The 13,657-nt window shown below is 46.9% G+C and overlaps 38 non-coding genes and 4 pseudogenes across 38 annotated transcripts; all 42 read right to left on the bottom strand.

The window, feature by feature from the left end:
* Window positions 1–72: 72 nt before the first annotated feature.
* On the bottom strand, window positions 73–191 carry LOC138478405 (5S ribosomal RNA). The gene has a single exon (XR_011272276.1). It is a non-coding gene; the product is annotated as a 5S ribosomal RNA (ribosomal RNA).
* Window positions 192–655: 464 nt separating this feature from the next.
* Window positions 656–764, bottom strand: LOC138474545 (5S ribosomal RNA; annotated as a pseudogene).
* Window positions 765–870: 106 nt separating this feature from the next.
* On the bottom strand, window positions 871–989 carry LOC138478404 (5S ribosomal RNA). Its single transcript, XR_011272275.1, has one exon. It is a non-coding gene; the product is annotated as a 5S ribosomal RNA (ribosomal RNA).
* Window positions 990–1,095: 106 nt separating this feature from the next.
* Window positions 1,096–1,214, bottom strand: LOC138479661 (5S ribosomal RNA). Its single transcript, XR_011273416.1, has one exon. It is a non-coding gene; the product is annotated as a 5S ribosomal RNA (ribosomal RNA).
* Window positions 1,215–1,320: 106 nt separating this feature from the next.
* Window positions 1,321–1,439, bottom strand: LOC138479303 (5S ribosomal RNA). Its single transcript, XR_011273090.1, has one exon. It is a non-coding gene; the product is annotated as a 5S ribosomal RNA (ribosomal RNA).
* A 453-nt stretch (window positions 1,440–1,892) lies between these two features.
* On the bottom strand, window positions 1,893–2,011 carry LOC138477815 (5S ribosomal RNA). The gene has a single exon (XR_011271739.1). It is a non-coding gene; the product is annotated as a 5S ribosomal RNA (ribosomal RNA).
* Window positions 2,012–2,117: 106 nt separating this feature from the next.
* Window positions 2,118–2,236, bottom strand: LOC138476077 (5S ribosomal RNA). The gene has a single exon (XR_011270161.1). It is a non-coding gene; the product is annotated as a 5S ribosomal RNA (ribosomal RNA).
* Window positions 2,237–2,342: 106 nt separating this feature from the next.
* Window positions 2,343–2,461, bottom strand: LOC138479660 (5S ribosomal RNA). Its single transcript, XR_011273415.1, has one exon. It is a non-coding gene; the product is annotated as a 5S ribosomal RNA (ribosomal RNA).
* Window positions 2,462–2,567: 106 nt separating this feature from the next.
* LOC138476076 (5S ribosomal RNA) lies at window positions 2,568–2,686 on the bottom strand. Its single transcript, XR_011270160.1, has one exon. It is a non-coding gene; the product is annotated as a 5S ribosomal RNA (ribosomal RNA).
* Window positions 2,687–3,149: 463 nt separating this feature from the next.
* Window positions 3,150–3,268, bottom strand: LOC138478074 (5S ribosomal RNA). Its single transcript, XR_011271975.1, has one exon. It is a non-coding gene; the product is annotated as a 5S ribosomal RNA (ribosomal RNA).
* A 106-nt stretch (window positions 3,269–3,374) lies between these two features.
* LOC138477923 (5S ribosomal RNA) lies at window positions 3,375–3,493 on the bottom strand. The gene has a single exon (XR_011271837.1). It is a non-coding gene; the product is annotated as a 5S ribosomal RNA (ribosomal RNA).
* Window positions 3,494–3,599: 106 nt separating this feature from the next.
* Window positions 3,600–3,708, bottom strand: LOC138474544 (5S ribosomal RNA; annotated as a pseudogene).
* Window positions 3,709–3,814: 106 nt separating this feature from the next.
* LOC138477730 (5S ribosomal RNA) lies at window positions 3,815–3,933 on the bottom strand. Its single transcript, XR_011271662.1, has one exon. It is a non-coding gene; the product is annotated as a 5S ribosomal RNA (ribosomal RNA).
* Window positions 3,934–4,397: 464 nt separating this feature from the next.
* LOC138476075 (5S ribosomal RNA) lies at window positions 4,398–4,516 on the bottom strand. Its single transcript, XR_011270159.1, has one exon. It is a non-coding gene; the product is annotated as a 5S ribosomal RNA (ribosomal RNA).
* Window positions 4,517–4,622: 106 nt separating this feature from the next.
* On the bottom strand, window positions 4,623–4,741 carry LOC138480035 (5S ribosomal RNA). The gene has a single exon (XR_011273755.1). It is a non-coding gene; the product is annotated as a 5S ribosomal RNA (ribosomal RNA).
* Window positions 4,742–4,847: 106 nt separating this feature from the next.
* On the bottom strand, window positions 4,848–4,966 carry LOC138476074 (5S ribosomal RNA). Its single transcript, XR_011270158.1, has one exon. It is a non-coding gene; the product is annotated as a 5S ribosomal RNA (ribosomal RNA).
* A 464-nt stretch (window positions 4,967–5,430) lies between these two features.
* On the bottom strand, window positions 5,431–5,549 carry LOC138476072 (5S ribosomal RNA). Its single transcript, XR_011270156.1, has one exon. It is a non-coding gene; the product is annotated as a 5S ribosomal RNA (ribosomal RNA).
* A 106-nt stretch (window positions 5,550–5,655) lies between these two features.
* Window positions 5,656–5,774, bottom strand: LOC138478403 (5S ribosomal RNA). The gene has a single exon (XR_011272274.1). It is a non-coding gene; the product is annotated as a 5S ribosomal RNA (ribosomal RNA).
* Window positions 5,775–5,880: 106 nt separating this feature from the next.
* LOC138479658 (5S ribosomal RNA) lies at window positions 5,881–5,999 on the bottom strand. Its single transcript, XR_011273413.1, has one exon. It is a non-coding gene; the product is annotated as a 5S ribosomal RNA (ribosomal RNA).
* A 106-nt stretch (window positions 6,000–6,105) lies between these two features.
* LOC138478653 (5S ribosomal RNA) lies at window positions 6,106–6,224 on the bottom strand. Its single transcript, XR_011272500.1, has one exon. It is a non-coding gene; the product is annotated as a 5S ribosomal RNA (ribosomal RNA).
* Window positions 6,225–6,687: 463 nt separating this feature from the next.
* On the bottom strand, window positions 6,688–6,806 carry LOC138476070 (5S ribosomal RNA). Its single transcript, XR_011270155.1, has one exon. It is a non-coding gene; the product is annotated as a 5S ribosomal RNA (ribosomal RNA).
* A 106-nt stretch (window positions 6,807–6,912) lies between these two features.
* On the bottom strand, window positions 6,913–7,031 carry LOC138478402 (5S ribosomal RNA). The gene has a single exon (XR_011272273.1). It is a non-coding gene; the product is annotated as a 5S ribosomal RNA (ribosomal RNA).
* Window positions 7,032–7,505: 474 nt separating this feature from the next.
* LOC138474319 (5S ribosomal RNA) lies at window positions 7,506–7,614 on the bottom strand (annotated as a pseudogene).
* A 106-nt stretch (window positions 7,615–7,720) lies between these two features.
* Window positions 7,721–7,839, bottom strand: LOC138478723 (5S ribosomal RNA). Its single transcript, XR_011272564.1, has one exon. It is a non-coding gene; the product is annotated as a 5S ribosomal RNA (ribosomal RNA).
* A 106-nt stretch (window positions 7,840–7,945) lies between these two features.
* Window positions 7,946–8,064, bottom strand: LOC138480233 (5S ribosomal RNA). Its single transcript, XR_011273934.1, has one exon. It is a non-coding gene; the product is annotated as a 5S ribosomal RNA (ribosomal RNA).
* A 106-nt stretch (window positions 8,065–8,170) lies between these two features.
* LOC138476069 (5S ribosomal RNA) lies at window positions 8,171–8,289 on the bottom strand. Its single transcript, XR_011270154.1, has one exon. It is a non-coding gene; the product is annotated as a 5S ribosomal RNA (ribosomal RNA).
* A 453-nt stretch (window positions 8,290–8,742) lies between these two features.
* Window positions 8,743–8,861, bottom strand: LOC138475975 (5S ribosomal RNA). The gene has a single exon (XR_011270069.1). It is a non-coding gene; the product is annotated as a 5S ribosomal RNA (ribosomal RNA).
* A 106-nt stretch (window positions 8,862–8,967) lies between these two features.
* LOC138479302 (5S ribosomal RNA) lies at window positions 8,968–9,086 on the bottom strand. The gene has a single exon (XR_011273089.1). It is a non-coding gene; the product is annotated as a 5S ribosomal RNA (ribosomal RNA).
* Window positions 9,087–9,192: 106 nt separating this feature from the next.
* On the bottom strand, window positions 9,193–9,311 carry LOC138476068 (5S ribosomal RNA). Its single transcript, XR_011270153.1, has one exon. It is a non-coding gene; the product is annotated as a 5S ribosomal RNA (ribosomal RNA).
* Window positions 9,312–9,417: 106 nt separating this feature from the next.
* On the bottom strand, window positions 9,418–9,536 carry LOC138476067 (5S ribosomal RNA). The gene has a single exon (XR_011270152.1). It is a non-coding gene; the product is annotated as a 5S ribosomal RNA (ribosomal RNA).
* A 464-nt stretch (window positions 9,537–10,000) lies between these two features.
* On the bottom strand, window positions 10,001–10,119 carry LOC138476066 (5S ribosomal RNA). Its single transcript, XR_011270151.1, has one exon. It is a non-coding gene; the product is annotated as a 5S ribosomal RNA (ribosomal RNA).
* A 106-nt stretch (window positions 10,120–10,225) lies between these two features.
* Window positions 10,226–10,344, bottom strand: LOC138476065 (5S ribosomal RNA). The gene has a single exon (XR_011270150.1). It is a non-coding gene; the product is annotated as a 5S ribosomal RNA (ribosomal RNA).
* Window positions 10,345–10,808: 464 nt separating this feature from the next.
* Window positions 10,809–10,917, bottom strand: LOC138474317 (5S ribosomal RNA; annotated as a pseudogene).
* A 106-nt stretch (window positions 10,918–11,023) lies between these two features.
* Window positions 11,024–11,142, bottom strand: LOC138478722 (5S ribosomal RNA). The gene has a single exon (XR_011272563.1). It is a non-coding gene; the product is annotated as a 5S ribosomal RNA (ribosomal RNA).
* A 106-nt stretch (window positions 11,143–11,248) lies between these two features.
* Window positions 11,249–11,367, bottom strand: LOC138480232 (5S ribosomal RNA). Its single transcript, XR_011273933.1, has one exon. It is a non-coding gene; the product is annotated as a 5S ribosomal RNA (ribosomal RNA).
* A 106-nt stretch (window positions 11,368–11,473) lies between these two features.
* LOC138476064 (5S ribosomal RNA) lies at window positions 11,474–11,592 on the bottom strand. Its single transcript, XR_011270149.1, has one exon. It is a non-coding gene; the product is annotated as a 5S ribosomal RNA (ribosomal RNA).
* A 453-nt stretch (window positions 11,593–12,045) lies between these two features.
* LOC138475962 (5S ribosomal RNA) lies at window positions 12,046–12,164 on the bottom strand. The gene has a single exon (XR_011270057.1). It is a non-coding gene; the product is annotated as a 5S ribosomal RNA (ribosomal RNA).
* A 106-nt stretch (window positions 12,165–12,270) lies between these two features.
* LOC138479301 (5S ribosomal RNA) lies at window positions 12,271–12,389 on the bottom strand. Its single transcript, XR_011273088.1, has one exon. It is a non-coding gene; the product is annotated as a 5S ribosomal RNA (ribosomal RNA).
* Window positions 12,390–12,495: 106 nt separating this feature from the next.
* LOC138476063 (5S ribosomal RNA) lies at window positions 12,496–12,614 on the bottom strand. Its single transcript, XR_011270148.1, has one exon. It is a non-coding gene; the product is annotated as a 5S ribosomal RNA (ribosomal RNA).
* Window positions 12,615–12,720: 106 nt separating this feature from the next.
* On the bottom strand, window positions 12,721–12,839 carry LOC138476062 (5S ribosomal RNA). The gene has a single exon (XR_011270147.1). It is a non-coding gene; the product is annotated as a 5S ribosomal RNA (ribosomal RNA).
* A 464-nt stretch (window positions 12,840–13,303) lies between these two features.
* On the bottom strand, window positions 13,304–13,422 carry LOC138476059 (5S ribosomal RNA). Its single transcript, XR_011270145.1, has one exon. It is a non-coding gene; the product is annotated as a 5S ribosomal RNA (ribosomal RNA).
* A 106-nt stretch (window positions 13,423–13,528) lies between these two features.
* Window positions 13,529–13,647, bottom strand: LOC138476058 (5S ribosomal RNA). Its single transcript, XR_011270144.1, has one exon. It is a non-coding gene; the product is annotated as a 5S ribosomal RNA (ribosomal RNA).
* Between the last annotated feature and the right edge of the window lie 10 nt (window positions 13,648–13,657).

Below are 13,657 nucleotides of genomic sequence, written 5' to 3'. Positions count from 1 at the left end.
TAGTCGGCTAGACCTTGCAGTTTTGAAAGGCAATTGAGAAATGGCTCACTTCCTGAACTTGGAGCACAAAAAAGCCTACAGCACCTGGTATTCCCAGGCAGTCTCCCATCCAGGTACTAACTAGGCCCGACACTGCTTAGCTTCCGAGATCAGACGAGATCGGGCGCATTCAGTGTGGTGTGGCCGTAGGCTCGAGTAATGCTAAGAATATTACTCTTATGCATTTGCATTTAGTAAGCTAAGCCATGCAGCCACTTGCAACATGATACCACGCTCATCGGTCGATCAGCGCTCGATCAGGCGAGATATATAAGACTGGTGGGCCCATTCAGGACTCCTATGTCTGGTAGGATAACTTTAATCCATCCATCCTGTTTCTGTTGCAGGGAGGTGGAGAGAACAATCAACACAATAACGCCTTTCTTTCATGCCTCTTGAAGGACTCAATATTCTCTGTACTGCATTACATGTGAAAGTCGATTTATTACCCATGAACACACTACCTGTATGCTAATTATATGTAAATAGGTAGCTCCAGCCCTCATAATGTTGTCCAACATTTCCGCTATAAAACGGGATAAAATTATTTTGGAAACATACCAAATTTGAAAAGTAATTGAGAAGTTGTGCAATTACTAATCATGGAGCACAAAATAGCCTACAGCACCTGGTATTCCCAGGCGGTCTCCCATCCAGGTACTAACTAGGCCCGACACTGCTTAGCTTCCGAGATCAGACGCATTCAGTGTGGTGTGGCCGTAGGCTCTGGGCCTAGTGAGTTTTGTACTTTTAAGCATCTAGTCGGCTAGACCTTGCAGTTTTGAAAGGCAATTGAGAAATGGCTCACTTCCTGAACTTGGAGCACAAAAAAGCCTACAGCACCTGGTATTCCCAGGCAGTCTCCCATCCAGGTACTAACTAGGCCCGACACTGCTTAGCTTCCGAGATCAGACGAGATCGGGCGCATTCAGTGTGGTGTGGCCGTAGGCTCTGGGCCTAGTGAGTTTTGTACTTTTAAGCATCTAGTCGGCTAGACCTTGCAGTTTTGAAAGGCAATTGAGAAATGGCTCACTTCCTGAACTTGGAGCACAAAAAAGCCTACAGCACCTGGTATTCCCAGGCCGTCTCCCATCCAGGTACTAACTAGGCCCGACACTGCTTAGCTTCCGAGATCAGACGAGATCGGGCGCATTCAGTGTGGTGTGGCCGTAGGCTCTGGGCCTCGTGAGTTTTGTACTTTTAAGCATCTAGTCGGCTAGACCTTGCAGTTTTGAAAGGCAATTGAGAAATGGCTCACTTCCTGAACTTGGAGCACAAAAAAGCCTACAGCACCTGGTATTCCCAGGCGGTCTCCCATCCAGGTACTAACTAGGCCCGACACTGCTTAGCTTCCGAGATCAGACGAGATTGGGCGCATTCAGTGTGGTGTGGCCGTAGGCTCTAGAAATGCTAAGAATATTACTCTTATGCATTTGCATTTAGTAAGCTAAGCCATGCAGCCACTTGCAACATGATACCACGCTCATCGCTCGATCAGGCGAGATATATAAGACTGGTGGGCCCATTCAGGACTCCTATGTCTGGTAGGATAACTTTAATCCATCCATCCTGTTTCTGTTGCAGGGAGGTGGAGAGAACAATCAACACAATAACGGCTTTCTTTCATGCCTCTTGAAGGACTCAATATTCTCTGTACTGCATTACATGTGAAAGTCGATTTATTACCCATGAACACACTACCTGTATGCTAATTATATGTAAATAGGTAGCTCCAGCCCTCATAATGTTGTCCAACATTTCCGCTATAAAACGGGATAAAATTATTTTGGAAACATACCAAATTTGAAAAGTAATTGAGAAGTTGTGCAATTACTAATCATGGAGCACAAAATAGCCTACAGCACCTGGTATTCCCAGGCGGTCTCCCATCCAGGTACTAACTAGGCCCGACACTGCTTAGCTTCCGAGGTCAGACGAGATCGGGCGCATTCAGTGTGGTGTGGCCGTAGGCTCTGGGCCTAGTGAGTTTTGTACTTTTAAGCATCTAGTCGGCTAGACCTTGCAGTTTTGAAAGGCAATTGAGAAATGGCTCTCTTCCTGAACTTGGAGCACAAATAAGCCTACAGCACCTGGTATTCCCAGGCGGTCTCCCATCCAGGTACTAACTAGGCCCGACACTGCTTAGCTTCCGAGATCAGACGAGATCGGGCGCATTCAGTGTGGTGTGGCCGTAGGCTCTGGTCCTAGTGAGTTTTGTACTTTTAAGCATCTAGTCGGCTAGACCTTGCAGTTTTGAAAGGCAATTGAGAAATGGCTCACTTCCTGAACTTGGAGCACAAAAAAGCCTACAGCACCTGGTATTCCCAGGCCGTCTCCCATCCAGGTACTAACTAGGCCCGACACTGCTTAGCTTCCGAGATCAGACGAGATCGGGCGCATTCAGTGTGGTGTGGCCGTAGGCTCTGGGCCTAGTGAGTTTTGTACTTTTAAGCATCTAGTCGGCTAGACCTTGCAGTTTTGAAAGGCAATTGAGAAATGGCTCACTTCCTGAACTTGGAGCACAAAAAAGCCTACAGCACCTGGTATTCCCAGGCGGTCTCCCATCCAGGTACTAACTAGGCCCGACACTGCTTAGCTTCCGAGATCAGACGAGATCGGGCGCATTCAGTGTGGTGTGGCCGTAGGCTCTAGAAATGCTAAGAATATTACTCTTATGCATTTGCATTTAGTAAGCTAAGCCATGCAGCCACTTGCAACATGATACCACGCTCATCGCTCGATCAGGCTCGATCAGGCGAGATATATAAGACTGGTGGGCCCATTCAGGACTCCTATGTCTGGTAGGATAACTTTAATCCATCCATCCTGTTTCTGTTGCAGGGAGGTGGAGAGAACAATCAACACAATAACGGCTTTCTTTCATGCCTCTTGAAGGACTCAATATTCTCTGTACTGCATTACATGTGAAAGTCGATTTATTACCCATGAACACACTACCTGTATGCTAATTATATGTAAATAGGTAGCTCCAGCCCTCATAATGTTGTCCAACATTTCCGCTATAAAACGGGATAAAATTATTTTGGAAACATACCAAATTTGAAAAGTAATTGAGAAGTTGTGCAATTACTAATCATGGAGCACAAAATAGCCTACAGCACCTGGTATTCCCAGGCGGTCTCCCATCCAGGTACTAACTAGGCCCGACACTGCTTAGCTTCCGAGATCAGACGAGATCAGGCGCATTCAGTGTGGTGTGGCCGTAGGCTCAGGGCTTAGTGAGTTTTGTACTTTTAAGCATCTAGTCGGCTAGACCTTGCAGTTTTGAAAGGCAATTGAGAAATGGCTCACTTCCTGAACTTGGAGCACAAAAAAGCCTACAGCACCTGGTATTCCCAGGCGGTCTCCCATCCAGGTACTAACTAGGCCCGACACTGCTTAGCTTCCGAGATCAGACGAGATCGGGCACATTCAGTGTGGTGTGGCCGTAGGCTCTGGTCCTAGTGAGTTTTGTACTTTTAAGCATCTAGTCGGCTAGACCTTGCAGTTTTGAAAGGCAATTGAGAAATGGCTCACTTCCTGAACTTGGAGCACAAAAAAGCCTACAGCACCTGGTATTCCCAGGCGGTCTCCCATCCAGGTACTAACTAGGCCCGACACTGCTTAGCTTCCGAGATCAGACGCATTCAGTGTGGTGTGGCCGTAGGCTCTGGGCCTAGTGAGTTTTGTACTTTTAAGCATCTAGTCGGCTAGACCTTGCAGTTTTGAAAGGCAATTGAGAAATGGCTCACTTCCTGAACTTGGAGCACAAAAAAGCCTACAGCACCTGGTATTCCCAGGCGGTCTCCCATCCAGGTACTAACTAGGCCCGGCACTGCTTAGCTTCCGAGATCAGACGAGATCGGGCGCATTCAGTGTGGTGTGGCCGTAGGCTCGAGTAATGCTAAGAATATTACTCTTATGCATTTGCATTTAGTAAGCTAAGCCATGCAGCCACTTGCAACATGATACCACGCTCATCGGTCGATCAGCGCTCGATCAGGCGAGATATATAAGACTGGTGGGCCCATTCAGGACTCCTATGTCTGGTAGGATAACTTTAATCCATCCATCCTGTTTCTGTTGCAGGGAGGTGGAGAGAACAATCAACACAATAACGGCTTTCTTTCATGCCTCTTGAAGGACTCAATATTCTCTGTACTGCATTACATGTGAAAGTCGATTTATTACCCATGAACACACTACCTGTATGCTAATTATATGTAAATAGGTAGCTCCAGCCCTCATAATGTTGTCCAACATTTCCGCTATAAAACGGGATAAAATTATTTTGGAAACATACCAAATTTGAAAAGTAATTGAGAAGTTGTGCAATTACTAATCATGGAGCACAAAATAGCCTACAGCACCTGGTATTCCCAGGCGGTCTCCCATCCAGGTACTAACTAGGCCCGACACTGCTTAGCTTCCGAGATCAGACGAGATCGGGCGCATTCAGTGTGGTGTGGCCGTAGGCTCTGGGCCTAGTGAGTTTTGTACTTTTAAGCATCTAGTCGGCTAGACCTTGCAGTTTTGAAAGGCAATTGAGAAATGGCTCACTTCCTGAACTTGGAGCACAAAAAAGCCTACAGCACCTGGTATTCCCAGGCAGTCTCCCATCCAGGTACTAACTAGGCCCGACACTGCTTAGCTTCTGAGATCAGACGAGATCGGGCGCATTCAGTGTGGTGTGGCCGTAGGCTCTGGTCCTAGTGAGTTTTGTACTTTTAAGCATCTAGTCGGCTAGACCTTGCAGTTTTGAAAGGCAATTGAGAAATGGCTCACTTCCTGAACTTGGAGCACAAAAAAGCCTACAGCACCTGGTATTCCCAGGCGGTCTCCCATCCAGGTACTAACTAGGCCCGACACTGCTTAGCTTCCGAGATCAGACGAGATCGGGCGCATTCAGTGTGGTGTGGCCGTAGGCTCTAGAAATGCTAAGAATATTACTCTTATGCATTTGCATTTAGTAAGCTAAGCCATGCAGCCACTTGCAACATGATACCACGCTCATCGCTCGATCAGCGCTTGATCAGGCGAGATATATAAGACTGGTGGGCCCATTCAGGACTCCTATGTCTGGTAGGATAACTTTAATCCATCCATCCTGTTTCTGTTGCAGGGAGGTGGAGAGAACAATCAACACAATAACGGCTTTCTTTCATGCCTCTTGAAGGACTTAATATTCTCTGTACTGCATTACATGTGAAAGTCGATTTATTACCCATGAACACACTACCTGTATGCTAATTATATGTAAATAGGTAGCTCCAGCCCTCATAATGTTGTCCAACATTTCCGCTATAAAACGGGATAAAATTATTTTGGAAACATACCAAATTTGAAAAGTAATTGAGAAGTTGCGCAATTACTAATCATGGAGCACAAAATAGCCTACAGCACCTGGTATTCCCAGGCGGTCTCCCATCCAGGTACTAACTAGGCCCGACACTGCTTAGCTTCCGAGATCAGACGAGATCGGGCGCATTCAGTGTGGTGTGGCCGTAGGCTCTGGGCCTAGTGAGTTTTGTACTTTTAAGCATCTAGTCGGCTAGACCTTGCAGTTTTGAAAGGCAATTGAGAAATGGCTCACTTCCTGAACTTGGAGCACAAAAAAGCCTACAGCACCTGGTATTCCCAGGCAGTCTCCCATCCAGGTACTAACTAGGCCCGACACTGCTTAGCTTCCGAGATCAGACGAGATCGGGCGCATTCAGTGTGGTGTGGCCGTAGGCTCTGGTCCTAGTGAGTTTTGTACTTTTAAGCATCTAGTCGGCTAGACCTTGCAGTTTTGAAAGGCAATTGAGAAATGGCTCACTTCCTGAACTTGGAGCACAAAAAAGCCTACAGCACCTGGTATTCCCAGGCCGTCTCCCATCCAGGTACTAACTAGGCCCGACACTGCTTAGCTTCCGAGATCAGACGAGATCGGGCGCATTCAGTGTGGTGTGGCCGTAGGCTCTGGGCCTAGTGAGTTTTGTACTTTTAAGCATCTAGTCGGCTAGACCTTGCAGTTTTGAAAGGCAATTGAGAAATGGCTCACTTCCTGAACTTGGAGCACAAAAAAGCCTACAGCACCTGGTATTCCCAGGCGGTCTCCCATCCAGGTACTAACTAGGCCCGACACTGCTTAGCTTCCAAGATCAGACGAGATCGGGCGCATTCAGTGTGGTGTGGCCGTAGGCTCTAGAAATGCTAAGAATATTACTCTTATGCATTTGCATTTAGTAAGCTAAGCCATGCAGCCACTTGCAACATGATACCACGCTCATCGCTCGATCAGGCTCGATCAGGCGAGATATATAAGACTGGTGGGCCCATTCAGGACTCCTATGTCTGGTAGGATAACTTTAATCCATCCATCCTGTTTCTGTTGCAGGGAGGTGGAGAGAACAATCAACACAATAACGGCTTTCTTTCATGCCTCTTGAAGGACTCAATATTCTCTGTACTGCATTACATGTGAAAGTCGATTTATTACCCATGAACACACTACCTGTATGCTAATTATATGTAAATAGGTAGCTCCAGCCCTCATAATGTTGTCCAACATTTCCGCTATAAAACGGGATAAAATTATTTTGGAAACATACCAAATTTGAAAAGTAATTGAGAAGTTGCGCAATTACTAATCATGGAGCACAAAATAGCCTACAGCACCTGGTATTCCCAGGCGGTCTCCCATCCAGGTACTAACTAGGCCCGACACTGCTTAGCTTCCGAGATCAGACGAGATCGGGCGCATTCAGTGTGGTGTGGCCGTAGGCTCTGGGCCTAGTGAGTTTTGTACTTTTAAGCATCTAGTCGGCTAGACCTTGCAGTTTTGAAAGGCAATTGAGAAATGGCTCACTTCCTGAACTTGGAGCACAAAAAAGCCTACAGCACCTGGTATTCCCAGGCAGTCTCCCATCCAGGTACTAACTAGGCCCGACACTGCTTAGCTTCCGAGATCAGACGAGATCGGGCGCATTCAGTGTGGTGTGGCCGTAGGCTCTAGAAATGCTAAGAATATTACTCTTATGCATTTGCATTTAGTAAGCTAAGCCATGCAGCCACTTGCAACATGATACCACGCTCATCGCTCGATCAGCGCTCGATCAGGCTCGATCAGGCGAGATATATAAGACTGGTGGGCCCATTCAGGACTCCTATGTCTGGTAGGATAACTTTAATCCATCCATCCTGTTTCTGTTGCAGGGAGATGGAGAGAACAATCAACACAATAACGGCTTTCTTTCATGCCTCTTGAAGGACTCAATATTCTCTGTACTGCATTACATGTGAAAGTCGATTTATTACCCATGAACACACTACCTGTATGCTAATTATATGTAAATAGGTAGCTCCAGCCCTCATAATGTTGTCCAACATTTCCGCTATAAAACGGGATAAAATTATTTTGGAAACATACCAAATTTGAAAAGTAATTGAGAAGTTGTGCAATTACTAATCATGGAGCACAAAATAGCCTACAGCACCTGGTATTCCCAGGCGGTCTCCCATCCAGGTACTAACTAGGCCCGACACTGCTTAGCTTCCGAGATCGGGCGCATTCAGTGTGATGTGGCCGTAGGCTCTGGGCCTAGTGAGTTTTGTACTTTTAAGCATCTAGTCGGCTAGACCTTGCAGTTTTGAAAGGCAATTGAGAAATGGCTCACTTCCTGAACTTGGAGCACAAAAAATCCTACAGCACCTGGTATTCCCAGGCGGTCTCCCATCCAGGTACTAACTAGGCCCGACACTGCTTAGCTTCCGAGATCAGACGAGATCGGGCGCATTCAGTGTGGTGTGGCCGTAGGCTCTGGTCCTAGTGAGTTTTGTACTTTTAAGCATCTAGTCGGCTAGACCTTGCAGTTTTGAAAGGCAATTGAGAAATGGCTCACTTCCTGAACTTGGAGCACAAAAAAGCCTACAGCACCTGGTATTCCCAGGCCGTCTCCCATCCAGGTACTAACTAGGCCCGACACTGCTTAGCTTCCAAGATCAGACGAGATCGGGCGCATTCAGTGTGGTGTGGCCGTAGGCTCTGGGCCTAGTGAGTTTTGTACTTTTAAGCATCTAGTCGGCTAGACCTTGCAGTTTTGAAAGGCAATTGAGAAATGGCTCACTTCCTGAACTTGGAGCACAAAAAAGCCTACAGCACCTGGTATTCCCAGGCGGTCTCCCATCCAGGTACTAACTAGGCCCGACACTGCTTAGCTTCCGAGATCAGACGAGATCGGGCGCATTCAGTGTGGTGTGGCCGTAGGCTCTAGAAATGCTAAGAATATTACTCTTATGCATTTGCATTTAGTAAGCTAAGCCATGCAGCCACTTGCAACATGATACCACGCTCATCGCTCGATCAGGCGAGATATATAAGACTGGTGGGCCCATTCAGGACTCCTATGTCTGGTAGGATAACTTTAATCCATCCATCCTGTTTCTGTTGCAGGGAGGTGGAGAGAACAATCAACACAATAACGGCTTTCTTTCATGCCTCTTGAAGGACTCAATATTCTCTGTACTGCATTACATGTGAAAGTCGATTTATTACCCATGAACACACTACCTGTATGCTAATTATATGTAAATAGGTAGCTCCAGCCCTCATAATGTTGTCCAACATTTCCGCTATAAAACGGGATAAAATTATTTTGGAAACATACCAAATTTGAAAAGTAATTGAGAAGTTGTGCAATTACTAATCATGGAGCACAAAATAGCCTACAGCACCTGGTATTCCCAGGCGGTCTCCCATCCAGGTACTAACTAGGCCCAACACTGCTTAGCTTCCGAGATCAGACGAGATCGGGCGCATTCAGTGTGGTGTGGCCGTAGGCTCAGGGCCTAGTGAGTTTTGTACTTTTAAGCATCTAGTCGGCTAGACCTTGCAGTTTTGAAAGGCAATTGAGAAATGGCTCACTTCCTGAACTTGGAGCACAAAAAAGCCTACAGCACCTGGTATTCCCAGGCGGTCTCCCATCCAGGTACTAACTAGGCCCGACACTGCTTAGCTTCCGAGATCAGACGAGATTGGGCGCATTCAGTGTGGTGTGGCCGTAGGCTCTGGTCCTAGTGAGTTTTGTACTTTTAAGCATCTAGTCGGCTAGACCTTGCAGTTTTGAAAGGCAATTGAGAAATGGCTCACTTCCTGAACTTGGAGCACAAAAAAGCCTACAGCACCTGGTATTCCCAGGCGGTCTCCCATCCAGGTACTAACTAGGCCCGACACTGCTTAGCTTCCGAGATCAGACGAGATCGGGCGCATTCAGTGTGGTGTGGCCGTAGGCTCTGGGCCTAGTGAGTTTTGTACTTTTAAGCATCTAGTCGGCTAGACCTTGCAGTTTTGAAAGGCAATTGAGAAATGGCTCACTTCCTGAACTTGGAGCACAAAAAAGCCTACAGCACCTGGTATTCCCAGGCGGTCTCCCATCCAGGTACTAACTAGGCCCGACACTGCTTAGCTTCCGAGATCAGACGAGATCGGGCGCATTCAGTGTGGTGTGGCCGTAGGCTCGAGTAATGCTAAGAATATTACTCTTATGCATTTGCATTTAGTAAGCTAAGCCATGCAGCCACTTGCAACATGATACCACGCTCATCGGTCGATCAGCGCTCGATCAGGCGAGATATATAAGACTGGTGGGCCCATTCAGGACTCCTATGTCTGGTAGGATAACTTTAATCCATCCATCCTGTTTCTGTTGCAGGGAGGTGGAGAGAACAATCAACACAATAACGCCTTTCTTTCATGCCTCTTGAAGGACTCAATATTCTCTGTACTGCATTACATGTGAAAGTCGATTTATTACCCATGAACACACTACCTGTATGCTAATTATATGTAAATAGGTAGCTCCAGCCCTCATAATGTTGTCCAACATTTCCGCTATAAAACGGGATAAAATTATTTTGGAAACATACCAAATTTGAAAAGTAATTGAGAAGTTGCGCAATTACTAATCATGGAGCACAAAATAGCCTACAGCACCTGGTATTCCCAGGCGGTCTCCCATCCAGGTACTAACTAGGCCCGACACTGCTTAGCTTCCGAGATCAGACGAGATCGGGCGCATTCAGTGTGGTGTGGCCGTAGGCTCTGGGCTTAGTGAGTTTTGTACTTTTAAGCATCTAGTCGGCTAGACCTTGCAGTTTTGAAAGGCAATTGAGAAATGGCTCACTTCCTGAACTTGGAGCACAAAAAAGCCTACAGCACCTGGTATTCCCAGGCGGTCTCCCATCCAGGTACTAACTAGGCCCGACACTGCTTAGCTTCCGAGATCAGACGAGATCGGGCGCATTCAGTGTGGTGTGGCCGTAGGCTCGAGTAATGCTAAGAATATTACTCTTATGCATTTGCATTTAGTAAGCTAAGCCATGCAGCCACTTGCAACATGATACCACGCTCATCGGTCGATCAGCGCTCGATCAGGCGAGATATATAAGACTGGTGGGCCCATTCAGGACTCCTATGTCTGGTAGGATAACTTTAATCCATCCATCCTGTTTCTGTTGCAGGGAGATGGAGAGAACAATCAACACAATAACGGCTTTCTTTCATGCCTCTTGAAGGACTCAATATTCTCTGTACTGCATTACATGTGAAAGTCGATTTATTACCCATGAACACACTACCTGTATGCTAATTATATGTAAATAGGTAGCTCCAGCCCTCATAATGTTGTCCAACATTTCCGCTATAAAACGGGATAAAATTATTTTGGAAACATACCAAATTTGAAAAGTAATTGAGAAGTTGTGCAATTACTAATCATGGAGCACAAAATAGCCTACAGCACCTGGTATTCCCAGGCGGTCTCCCATCCAGGTACTAACTAGGCCCGACACTGCTTAGCTTCCGAGATCGGGCGCATTCAGTGTGATGTGGCCGTAGGCTCTGGGCCTAGTGAGTTTTGTACTTTTAAGCATCTAGTCGGCTAGACCTTGCAGTTTTGAAAGGCAATTGAGAAATGGCTCACTTCCTGAACTTGGAGCACAAAAAATCCTACAGCACCTGGTATTCCCAGGCGGTCTCCCATCCAGGTACTAACTAGGCCCGACACTGCTTAGCTTCCGAGATCAGACGAGATCGGGCGCATTCAGTGTGGTGTGGCCGTAGGCTCTGGTCCTAGTGAGTTTTGTACTTTTAAGCATCTAGTCGGCTAGACCTTGCAGTTTTGAAAGGCAATTGAGAAATGGCTCACTTCCTGAACTTGGAGCACAAAAAAGCCTACAGCACCTGGTATTCCCAGGCCGTCTCCCATCCAGGTACTAACTAGGCCCGACACTGCTTAGCTTCCAAGATCAGACGAGATCGGGCGCATTCAGTGTGGTGTGGCCGTAGGCTCTGGGCCTAGTGAGTTTTGTACTTTTAAGCATCTAGTCGGCTAGACCTTGCAGTTTTGAAAGGCAATTGAGAAATGGCTCACTTCCTGAACTTGGAGCACAAAAAAGCCTACAGCACCTGGTATTCCCAGGCGGTCTCCCATCCAGGTACTAACTAGGCCCGACACTGCTTAGCTTCCGAGATCAGACGAGATCGGGCGCATTCAGTGTGGTGTGGCCGTAGGCTCTAGAAATGCTAAGAATATTACTCTTATGCATTTGCATTTAGTAAGCTAAGCCATGCAGCCACTTGCAACATGATACCACGCTCATCGCTCGATCAGGCGAGATATATAAGACTGGTGGGCCCATTCAGGACTCCTATGTCTGGTAGGATAACTTTAATCCATCCATCCTGTTTCTGTTGCAGGGAGGTGGAGAGAACAATCAACACAATAACGGCTTTCTTTCATGCCTCTTGAAGGACTCAATATTCTCTGTACTGCATTACATGTGAAAGTCGATTTATTACCCATGAACACACTACCTGTATGCTAATTATATGTAAATAGGTAGCTCCAGCCCTCATAATGTTGTCCAACATTTCCGCTATAAAACGGGATAAAATTATTTTGGAAACATACCAAATTTGAAAAGTAATTGAGAAGTTGTGCAATTACTAATCATGGAGCACAAAATAGCCTACAGCACCTGGTATTCCCAGGCGGTCTCCCATCCAGGTACTAACTAGGCCCAACACTGCTTAGCTTCCGAGATCAGACGAGATCGGGCGCATTCAGTGTGGTGTGGCCGTAGGCTCAGGGCCTAGTGAGTTTTGTACTTTTAAGCATCTAGTCGGCTAGACCTTGCAGTTTTGAAAGGCAATTGAGAAATGGCTCACTTCCTGAACTTGGAGCACAAAAAAGCCTACAGCACCTGGTATTCCCAGGCGGTCTCCCATCCAGGTACTAACTAGGCCCGACACTGCTTAGCTTCCGAGATCAGACGAGATTGGGCGCATTCAGTGTGGTGTGGCCGTAGGCTCTGGTCCTAGTGAGTTTTGTACTTTTAAGCATCTAGTCGGCTAGACCTTGCAGTTTTGAAAGGCAATTGAGAAATGGCTCACTTCCTGAACTTGGAGCACAAAAAAGCCTACAGCACCTGGTATTCCCAGGCGGTCTCCCATCCAGGTACTAACTAGGCCCGACACTGCTTAGCTTCCGAGATCAGACGAGATCGGGCGCATTCAGTGTGGTGTGGCCGTAGGCTCTGGGCCTAGTGAGTTTTGTACTTTTAAGCATCTAGTCGGCTAGACCTTGCAGTTTTGAAAGGCAATTGAGAAATGGCTCACTTCCTGAACTTGGAGCACAAAAAAGCCTACAGCACCTGGTATTCCCAGGCGGTCTCCCATCCAGGTACTAACTAGGCCCGACACTGCTTAGCTTCCGAGATCAGACGAGATCGGGCGCATTCAGTGTGGTGTGGCCGTAGGCTCGAGTAATGCTAAGAATATTACTCTTATGCATTTGCATTTAGTAAGCTAAGCCATGCAGCCACTTGCAACATGATACCACGCTCATCGGTCGATCAGCGCTCGATCAGGCGAGATATATAAGACTGGTGGGCCCATTCAGGACTCCTATGTCTGGTAGGATAACTTTAATCCATCCATCCTGTTTCTGTTGCAGGGAGGTGGAGAGAACAATCAACACAATAACGCCTTTCTTTCATGCCTCTTGAAGGACTCAATATTCTCTGTACTGCATTACATGTGAAAGTCGATTTATTACCCATGAACACACTACCTGTATGCTAATTATATGTAAATAGGTAGCTCCAGCCCTCATAATGTTGTCCAACATTTCCGCTATAAAACGGGATAAAATTATTTTGGAAACATACCAAATTTGAAAAGTAATTGAGAAGTTGCGCAATTACTAATCATGGAGCACAAAATAGCCTACAGCACCTGGTATTCCCAGGCGGTCTCCCATCCAGGTACTAACTAGGCCCGACACTGCTTAGCTTCCGAGATCAGACGAGATCGGGCGCATTCAGTGTGGTGTGGCCGTAGGCTCTGGGCTTAGTGAGTTTTGTACTTTTAAGCATCTAGTCGGCTAGACCTTGCAGTTTTGAAAGGCAATTGAGAAATGGCTCACTTCCTGAACTTGGAGCACAAAAAAGCCTACAGCACCTGGTATTCCCAGGCGGTCTCCCATCCAGGTACTAACTAGGCCCGACACTGCTTAGCTTCCGAGATCAGACGAGATCGGGCGCATTCAGTGTGGTGTGGCCGTAGGCTCGAGTAATG

The sequence above is a fragment of the Ambystoma mexicanum genome, chromosome 8, assembly GCF_040938575.1.
Source record: "Ambystoma mexicanum isolate Mex_15411 chromosome 8, UKY_AmexF1_1, whole genome shotgun sequence".
NCBI lineage: Eukaryota > Metazoa > Chordata > Amphibia > Caudata > Ambystomatidae > Ambystoma > Ambystoma mexicanum.
The sequence above is the reverse complement of the archived record's forward strand: the minus strand, read 5'-3'. Positions and strand labels throughout refer to the sequence as shown.